This window comes from Lycium barbarum, chromosome 3 (assembly GCF_019175385.1).
Source record: "Lycium barbarum isolate Lr01 chromosome 3, ASM1917538v2, whole genome shotgun sequence".
Taxonomy (NCBI): domain Eukaryota; kingdom Viridiplantae; phylum Streptophyta; class Magnoliopsida; order Solanales; family Solanaceae; genus Lycium; species Lycium barbarum.
The window spans coordinates 4,106,601-4,115,469 of record NC_083339.1 but is presented as its reverse complement, the minus strand read 5'-3'; the positions used below and the strand labels follow the sequence as shown (position 1 = coordinate 4,115,469).

General features: G+C 32.0%; 1 long non-coding RNA gene across 1 annotated transcript; it reads right to left on the bottom strand.

Annotated features, from left to right (window-relative positions):
* Positions 1-495: 495 nt before the first annotated feature.
* LOC132629965 (uncharacterized) lies at positions 496-1,969 on the bottom strand. The gene is made up of 2 exons (XR_009578453.1): positions 1,550-1,969; positions 496-859 (listed from the first exon to the last, which is right to left on the bottom strand). It is a non-coding gene; the product is annotated as an uncharacterized LOC132629965 (long non-coding RNA).
* Between the last annotated feature and the right edge of the window lie 6,900 nt (positions 1,970-8,869).

The window sequence follows — 8,869 nt, the reverse complement described above, 5'->3', positions numbered from 1 at the left end:
TTTAATGGGAAGTCACATTTGGAGATGTAGTTTATGAATTTTCTGCTATTTCTATTTTTGGTGTCTGTTTTCGGTTTCTAAATGAAGCTTCTTTTTTTTTTTTTTTTTTGGGTATATTTTTCTAGTGTTCAAATTTTGATATTGCTATTTCCTTTTTGGTGTCTCTGGTTAAATTTTTAGATAGTTCTTGTAAATATAACAGTTAAAGTCTGCTAAATATTTTATGAAGACCAAATATGCTCACTTTTAACAAATTTAAAAGATCAAAACTACTTAGACATATATTTAACTTTAAGGGAATATTTTAAACCTACTTGAAACATAGTATAAGAAACCATTTTATCATTTTCTCTTCGACTGTCACCCAATTTTCCATGTGCTGCTTTTGTAATTTGTAATATGGTCCGTTGACAAGCTAATATTTTTAAGACCATGATGCAGGAAAGAGGAACAGAAAATCAAGACATTAAATCAAAAGGTGAAGCACAAACTGAATACATACTTAATTAGCACACTCATCATTATTATTGATATTGAAACTTATTACACACTAATATCATAAAACACTCAAATATCTGATCATGAGTGACAGAAAGATGGAAAGAGGAACATGAAACAGGAAAACAACACAAACATATATATAAATTTCGATATAATTACTAAGGAGAACATGTCCAATTGGGCCCACAACGTTTGCAAACCGTGCCACTAGAGCAGTCTGAATGAGCGCGACAAGCTAAAAGACAAGCTCTGTCCTTAAGTGTGGTGATCAGTAGGTTTCCTTCCACAATATTATACATATCTAATGGTAAGTTTCGTGATGCCATCACTTGCATATTCGGAATGCTGAAGAAATTAACTGCATATATCATCACAATTAAATCGAATCAATACAAATATAATATCCAAATACATATAGAAATACGTGAATATATGTTAATCTTTCAAGCACCTGCATAGTCATATTTTCAGTTAACACCTGCATGACCATTTTTTTATTCGCAACGTTATTTATATATTCGGTATACAACATTCTACATTATTGCACTCTTACTGTAAATGGTGTATTAACCTTGTGTAAAAGTGCATAAGACATGTTTATACACATTTTTATGTTGTTATACAAAATTATATAATATTAAATGAACTTCTACAAAAACTGGGTTTCGTCTCTTACGAACTTCAGCCACGAGACGCCATCTGAAATGGGTCAAATCTTTATTGAATAGCTTTAAATGTTAACCATTACTTTAACATGATATCCCGAGGAACCCAACGATGGAGTTCTTAATTTTTCACTTAAATTCACCCAACAATATTTTGATTTTGTTATGATAAACATAAATACCACTATCAATCAGTTTTTAAAGCATAAAAACATGGAAATCATAATCACTAATGAAAGAATTATTGCCTTTTCTCTAAGTATTTCAAATTATATACAAGATGGACCAAACTGGGTATGATTTAAAAATATGGGCTTGGACCAAGTGATATAGAGCTAAAAATCTCTATATATTATAGCTAGGAAGAGAAGAGAACAACTAACCAGTAATCGCCACAAGCACAACAGCAAAAAGAAAAGTAATCTTATTTCCGGCCATGTTAACACAACTTTAAAAATGACACAAAGCAAAGTGTATTGGTTGAGTTTTATTGCTGAATTACGGGCCCTATTTATAGCCCCCTAGCATGTCATTTCCTTACAAATATCCAATAATATATTGTGAACTCGTGCATGTCGTGTGTTGTACTAACCTACTACGATTGCATTTCATATGACATAAAAGCACTTGTCTGTTGTCTATTATATTACTAATATATCTATATATATATATAATATATAAAGCTACGCATAGACAAGGTGATGCGGCACCTTTCTATGGTCTAGAATGCTATTTATCTTCTCTTTTTTTTTTTTTTTGAATTTTTCCTCATTTTAAAATTAATTAAAAAGCCAAAAAATCACTCTCTTAATTCTATTAATTACACCTCTTAACTCTCTTAACTACATCTTTTGCAAAAACTAATAAAGATGCAATGTGTGAAGAAGATCAGCAACGTTGTTGTTGATAACCAGCAGTAATGGCTTTCAATGGGGAAGGAACGTGTGCGTTAAAGAAAATAGGGGAACTAATTGATATACCATCATAATGTCATAATACAAACGTTGTAAGAATACTTTTCATTAGTTAAATGGTTGCATCTTGCAACTATTATATTGTTTATATTAAAGGAAAACTAATAGTGTATTTATATATATATTAAAGCTAGAAAAAAGAAGAGTGATGTGGTACCTTTCTTTGGTCAATGACTCTATTTATTTTCTCCTACTTAGTATTTTTTATTGTACAAGAATAAATATGTCAATTATTACTCCTTATTTATTCATATTCTTTAATTAAAACTTAATGGTCTTTATTTTCATTACTCCCACACTCTTTATTACCATAACCCTAAATAATTTATAGCCATGTTCATGACACCATTTGGTATTCCATATTGGAGTCTTATAAATTGAGACATTGTAAAACTTTGTTGCAAAAAGAAATGATCACATTAGTTAAGAACATCACTCTTCTTGAATATAATGATATGAAAGCAGCACAAGAACAACCGATTATAGTAGTGCTCAAGAAGAGGAGGAATTTGACAATTCAAAGTATGATGAAGAGGAGGACAATAACTGGAGGAAGTTGCTAATGGAGGAGGAAATTGGTGGGAAGCTGTGTAATATCTTAGATATTTTTATATATGATTTATTTTCTTTTCCCCGATGATACTTGCTCTTTCTTTTTGGGTTTGTTGGGTATGGAAAAAGATGAATTAGAGGAGAGCTACCTTTAAAACTCAAATGGCTTATGCACTTTCTATTTCGATGTTGTTGTTTAATGATAATCCAGTTTTTAGGCAAAAAGAAGAAAAAAAATAGTAGAAATGCTGCTCTAATTTTCCTCCCTCCCTTCCTATTCATGAAAGTAGAAACGTTGCAATATATTTGCACATAAACTTATGCAAAATTATAATCTTATCTCAAAATTTATATCATGCAATATATTGTTAATGATTGTTTTTTTCATTATTTTACACACATTTAACATTTCTATTATTTTTAATTGTTTTCTATTTTTTTTCTCATTCTTATTTTGACAATTTCGAAAGTCGTTCTTTCTAACTTGTGGTACTTTTTGTATTCAAGAAGACCTTTTACATTATTAAAATAAGAGGAAAAACTATTAATTAACGTCTTCACTCTTTCCGAACAACTTTTATAGGTGCCAAATTCGGATTGGGCCGGGTCAAAACATAAGTGGGCTTTTAAGTGGATTTTCCGGATTCCCGCTCAGGTTCGGATTCCTCTGACTGTCCGTTTTAAAATGCCCATAACTCCCTGCTCCGATGTCGGATTGACGAACAGTTTGTTGCGTTGGAAACTAGACTCGATGAACTTCATTAGCCATTTTTCTTCAACTCCATAATCCTTTAGAACCCCCCTAACCTCTCCACACCTCTCTAGAATTTTCCACACTTCTCTCTCCACTACAAGAATATTCTTGAAGGCTCTCCACCATTCCAAAACATTCTATACCATAACAAAAGAGGATTAAACTCCAAAACCCCAAGCTAAGTCATGGAGAAGGATTGTTCTTGTCTCCACTTAATATTGTGATAAATTTGGTCTTGGAAGAAGTTGAGTGGGGTGAAGTTCTTCTACTGTAAGGTATGTTCTCTATCCTATTTCTCATGATTAAGTTGATTTGAAGGTTTAGCAAGTCCTATAAAAGAAGAGAATCATAGTATAGAGGTTGTAAATTATTAAAGTGAAGATAATGACTATGGAATGAATTTGAAAGGAGATTTTGGATTAATTTGAGATTAAATTGAATGTAATTCTTTGATTATGGTATTGTGGATATTGTTATGGTTAGTTGAGAAATTTGGAAAACATCGTGTGGGATGTTTTATGGAGCCTATTGGTGTTGATAATATTGTTGTGATGATTGGTATTGTTGCTGTTGTTATTGGTTGTTGGATTGTGATTTCGGGCTAGGCATATAAACAGGGGAGATGCTGCCCGATTTTCGGCAGATTCTAAACAGAATTAAATTGAAGGCTTAAGATGAGCGTATGACATTGAGTCTAACAATAGTATGAATGGTTTATATGTAGATTTACGAGCTTGGAAGGGTAAACGTTGAACGACTAAGGCAACCGAAAGGTATGTTAAGGCTCGTCCATTTCTTTCAAAGGCATGATTCCTATGGCATAATTCCATAAGTGTTTCCATAACCTCCTTGATTTCAAAAGCTAGAAGTTTATGAGTCTTAAAGCTTCTTATGATGTTAAAAATGAGAATGTTTTTATGAGGATTACATTGAGAATGATTTTATGTTTAAAGGTCTCAAATATGATTTCAACGATGATGTGAAAATGTTAAGCTATTTCATAATTTTCTCGATATATTTCATTGTTGTTGATCTCACCTTATAAATTGTTGCTTCAAGGTGAGATAGCGTGATAGCTTCTATTTGAAATCCTATGCATGCCATGAGTATAATATATGTATATGGCTATTTTGTGACATTACAAAGTTCTATTTTCTATTATTTCATTTTGAATATGCACTGCACTCATTTTCATTCTCCATGTACATATATAAGGCACAATTGACAGGGAGTGACGCTGTGACCTTTGTTGTGTATATATAAGACACAATTGACAGGGGGTGACACTGTGACCTTTGTTGTGATGTGTATATATATGGCACAGTTGACAGGAGGTGACGTTGTGGCCTTTGTTGTGATGTGTATATATATGGCACAGTTGACAGGGGGTGACGCTGTGGCCTTTGTTGTGCTGTGTGTATATATGGCACAGTTGACAGGGGGTGACGTTGTGGCCTTTGTTGTGATGCATATACATATGGCACAGTTGACAGGGGGTGACGCTGTGGCCCTTGTTGTGATGTGTATATATATGGCACAGTTGACAGCGGGTGACGTTGTGGCCTATGTGGTGATGTTTTAATTTATCTTTACACATTTATTAAAATGTTGCAGATGTCATGATTTTATGTACATATTGATTTAAAAAGGTTAAAGTTGCATGTTTGGTATCCGCCTTAAGAGGCAATCAAATGTACGGGTCATCTTTGTCCCCTGTTATGTTCTATACTTCTTATTATGATGTTATTCAAGCCTTACATACTCAGTACACTATTTGTAATGACCCCCTTTCTTCGGGGGCTGCGTTTCATGCCACGCAGGTGTATACAGATGAGTAGAAGACGTTGGCTATAGGATGTTCCCTAACTATCAGCTAGATTGGTGAGAATGTATGCTTCAATCTAGAAAAGAAGCTTAATTGGATGACTCATCATGAGAGATAGGTTTGATGAGCATAACTCCAACATTCGATTAGTTTTAAATTTGAAAACAATGCAAGCATAATTTAGTCAATTTTTTATTTTTGTATTTTAATTTTGTTTGTTTCAAATACTATATATATAAAGAATAAGATTTCAACACAGTTTGACCCAAAAATAAACAATAAAAAAGATTTCAATATAGAACTTTTAAAATTCATCTTAAAAGGGTACAAGGAGCTGATCTTCCTATTGATTTTTTGTTTCTAATAAATTTTGTAGCATCTCAATATATGGCTAATAATAATTTAGTATTTTTATTTTTGGGAATTAATATGTCTAAGATGCGAAATAAATTGATGTATTTCTTTAATAAAACAAATGTCTATTTCTTCTCAAAATCGCGCAAAGCGCGGACTATTTTACTAGTATATATAAATGGGAATCAAAAAATTTTGTCGTCCTCACATTGAGCTTTTATCCTATGGAGCTTGTACGTGTGGCTGCTGTTGTTTTTCCTTATTCTCATTTTTCCTTCATTCTTTTTCTTACGATTCAATGGGCCTTTACAATTGGTCTCACGTGGCTATATTGTTGAGGAGTTATTACTTTCGGGCAATTTGCACGATTACCCTTCAAAGGCGCCGGTCTTAATTTTTGCCCCTCAAATTACTGATCTTTAATTTTTTTCCCTTCGCTTAAAAAGGTAGCAGAAAATACTCCGAGGCTCTGTGTTCGAACCCCCGAATAGGCATAGGCCTTGTGAAATTATTATTATTTTTTACTCTGCTGGGGATCGAACCCAAAATCTCTGGTGCGAAAAGGGTACTTTATCCCAAAATTTTTCATTAAATGAGAAGTAAGGGCAAAAATTAAAGACCAGCGAATTGAGGGGCAAAAATTACAGACCAGCTCCTATGAAGGGCATTCCACACAATATTTTTTATTACTTTTTCCTCATATTCTTACTTTTACTTCCTTTTTCTTGTGACATTCTACTTGGGCCTTTCTAATTGGTCCATATTATGGTAACTTTTAGTAAATTTCTTTTTGCTTCTTATTGAATAAATTTTTACTCATTTTATCTCAAAATAATTGTCGGATTTCATTGCTCAAGGATCAAATTACATAAACTTTAACAAATATTTTAAGAATCTCTTCACTTATTGATAAGAGAATTGCAATTTATAGTATTTTCCGTATATCTTTTGGATATCTACATTTTAATTTTAAAAGATTGAATTAACTTAACCCAATTTAGCTTTGAAATTAGTCATATTGCCTTTATATTTTGGGATGAAGAGAATATGTTATTTGCCCTTATACATTCTGGTAAAATTTGTGCAACTTTAGAGCCAAAAATTTCCTGTACAACTGAAGCACTTATTAAGTATTACAATATCTTTTATCCTTAAACCTCCAATAGTTTGCTTCTTTAGTGAGTTCATCTGTGCTTATAAAGAGCTATCCTAAAATCATTTTTAAATATGCTCCTAAAATCTTTTACTTTATTAATATACTTTAATTATTATTTACTAATATTCTTGTAGGATCATTAGGTTAATTCTAACTAAGGTTATAAATGTAGTATAGATTTGAAGTAATTGAATTGTTTTTATTGTGTTAGGTGATTTTAGAAGATAAAACCATGAGCTTTGTTAATACAAGTGAAAATAAAATAAATTATTAAAATCTTAAATAGGTTCAAGATAAGCGAAAATGAGTTTGAAGCAGGGTGGAGCTAGAGTCGGCGACGGTTTCAATCGGATCCGATAGCTTTGGTTCACTAACTCTGTATTTGTCTATAGGTTATTAGTTTAGTACCGAATAACTTAAAAAATTAGAATTTAAATCCCATAAACTTTAAATCCTAATTCTGCATTTGAATTGAAGTAAATAATTTCATTAACAATGAAAGTTAAAATGTTTAAGTGTATGCCCGGGCCTCATGGAACTAGTTACTCCTATGAGAGATAATAAACAAATTCATAACACAAATACATTGTTTTCCTCTAATTGATAGAAAATAATTGAGATACAAAACAGTTTATTAACTTTTGTTGCACTATAATCGTGATGATCATATATAAACAAATGTGTAATTCTAAAACATCGTTTTCCTATTATCTTCTGGAAGATCATTAATGTACGACGAATTGCGTTATATCATATATATAAATGTACAAATCAACTACCGAAAATAAAAAATAAATGTTACTCTATTTTTTCACCTAACACTAAATATTAAAGAATCTATTAATATTTCTATTATCACCTGTCATGTCCATTAGTAAAGTGACGTGCTGGATAACCATTAAGGACAACACTGGGGTATAGACGCCCAATTGACCCTGCCGGTTCGCAATAATTGTAATGTTTTGATCATTATTTTATTTATTTTTCTTTAGGACCTCAATTTGATTTAATTCTACATTTTAACCTTCTTATGTCTAAATAAATAAATTGAAAAGATATGTTTTCTTTAATTTACCTTAATTCTAGGAACATATAAATTTTATTAAATAATGTTTGGTAATATTTACTGTTTACTTCCATTATAGAAACATTTATATTACTTAGGTAGTAAGTAAGTTTTTTTATTTTTCAAAATAAAAAAGGTAATAAATAAGAAAAAAATTGCAAAGCCACAAGTCATCCAAATTTACTTTTGAGCCAAGGATGGTGGGAACTGCCGAATTATCCAAGCCTATAGTGAACTCTAATGCCCCAATCGGTCGTAGGACCTCATCCTCTCATTTAAGACTTTTCGTAGCTTCATTGGAGATTTACGACTTGCGCGTAGAGGCGAATTCAGAATTTCAAGAGAATGAGTTCATCATAGATTTTTTTTTTAAAAGACGCAAAAGTGCATTTATTAGGGTTCGATCCCACAACCTTAAGGGATTAAAAGTAGCACTTAGCCAGTGCTCCATTAAGTCTAGTTTGAGCATGTGTTCCTTTAGTTAATATTAGATACATTTTACGGATTATATATATAATATATAAAGTTTAGTTGGGTGACCATGTGTTCACGTGACCCACTTTTCATACTTGGATTTGCCCCTGCTTGCGGGTATGATGACACAGGTCACAAGAGGTTCAACACTGTTTTAAAATATTGAACTTGAACTAAAAGCCTACTGTTATGAGAGTTGACCAAAGTCAACATTTTGAGTAAACAAGTTTAAATTCATCATATGAAGGTTCCAATAGGTTCTTATGATGATTTGAGACTTGTATGTGTGTTCTTATTGGGACCGAGGGGCTTGGAGGTGATTCAACACCATGGGAACGCATTTGGGCAATTGCAGATTTTCAATCAACGTCTTTTTTTGGTTAAAGGTGGTTGGATTTGGGTTTTGATTACTCTGTTAATTTCATTTCATCATTTGTGACTTGTAAGAATTGGTCTTGTTGAATTCCAACTTGTATGAAAAATTTAGGCATGTTCAAGGACGAACGTTTTTCTAACTGGTGCATAATGTGATGACCCGGTCATTTTTA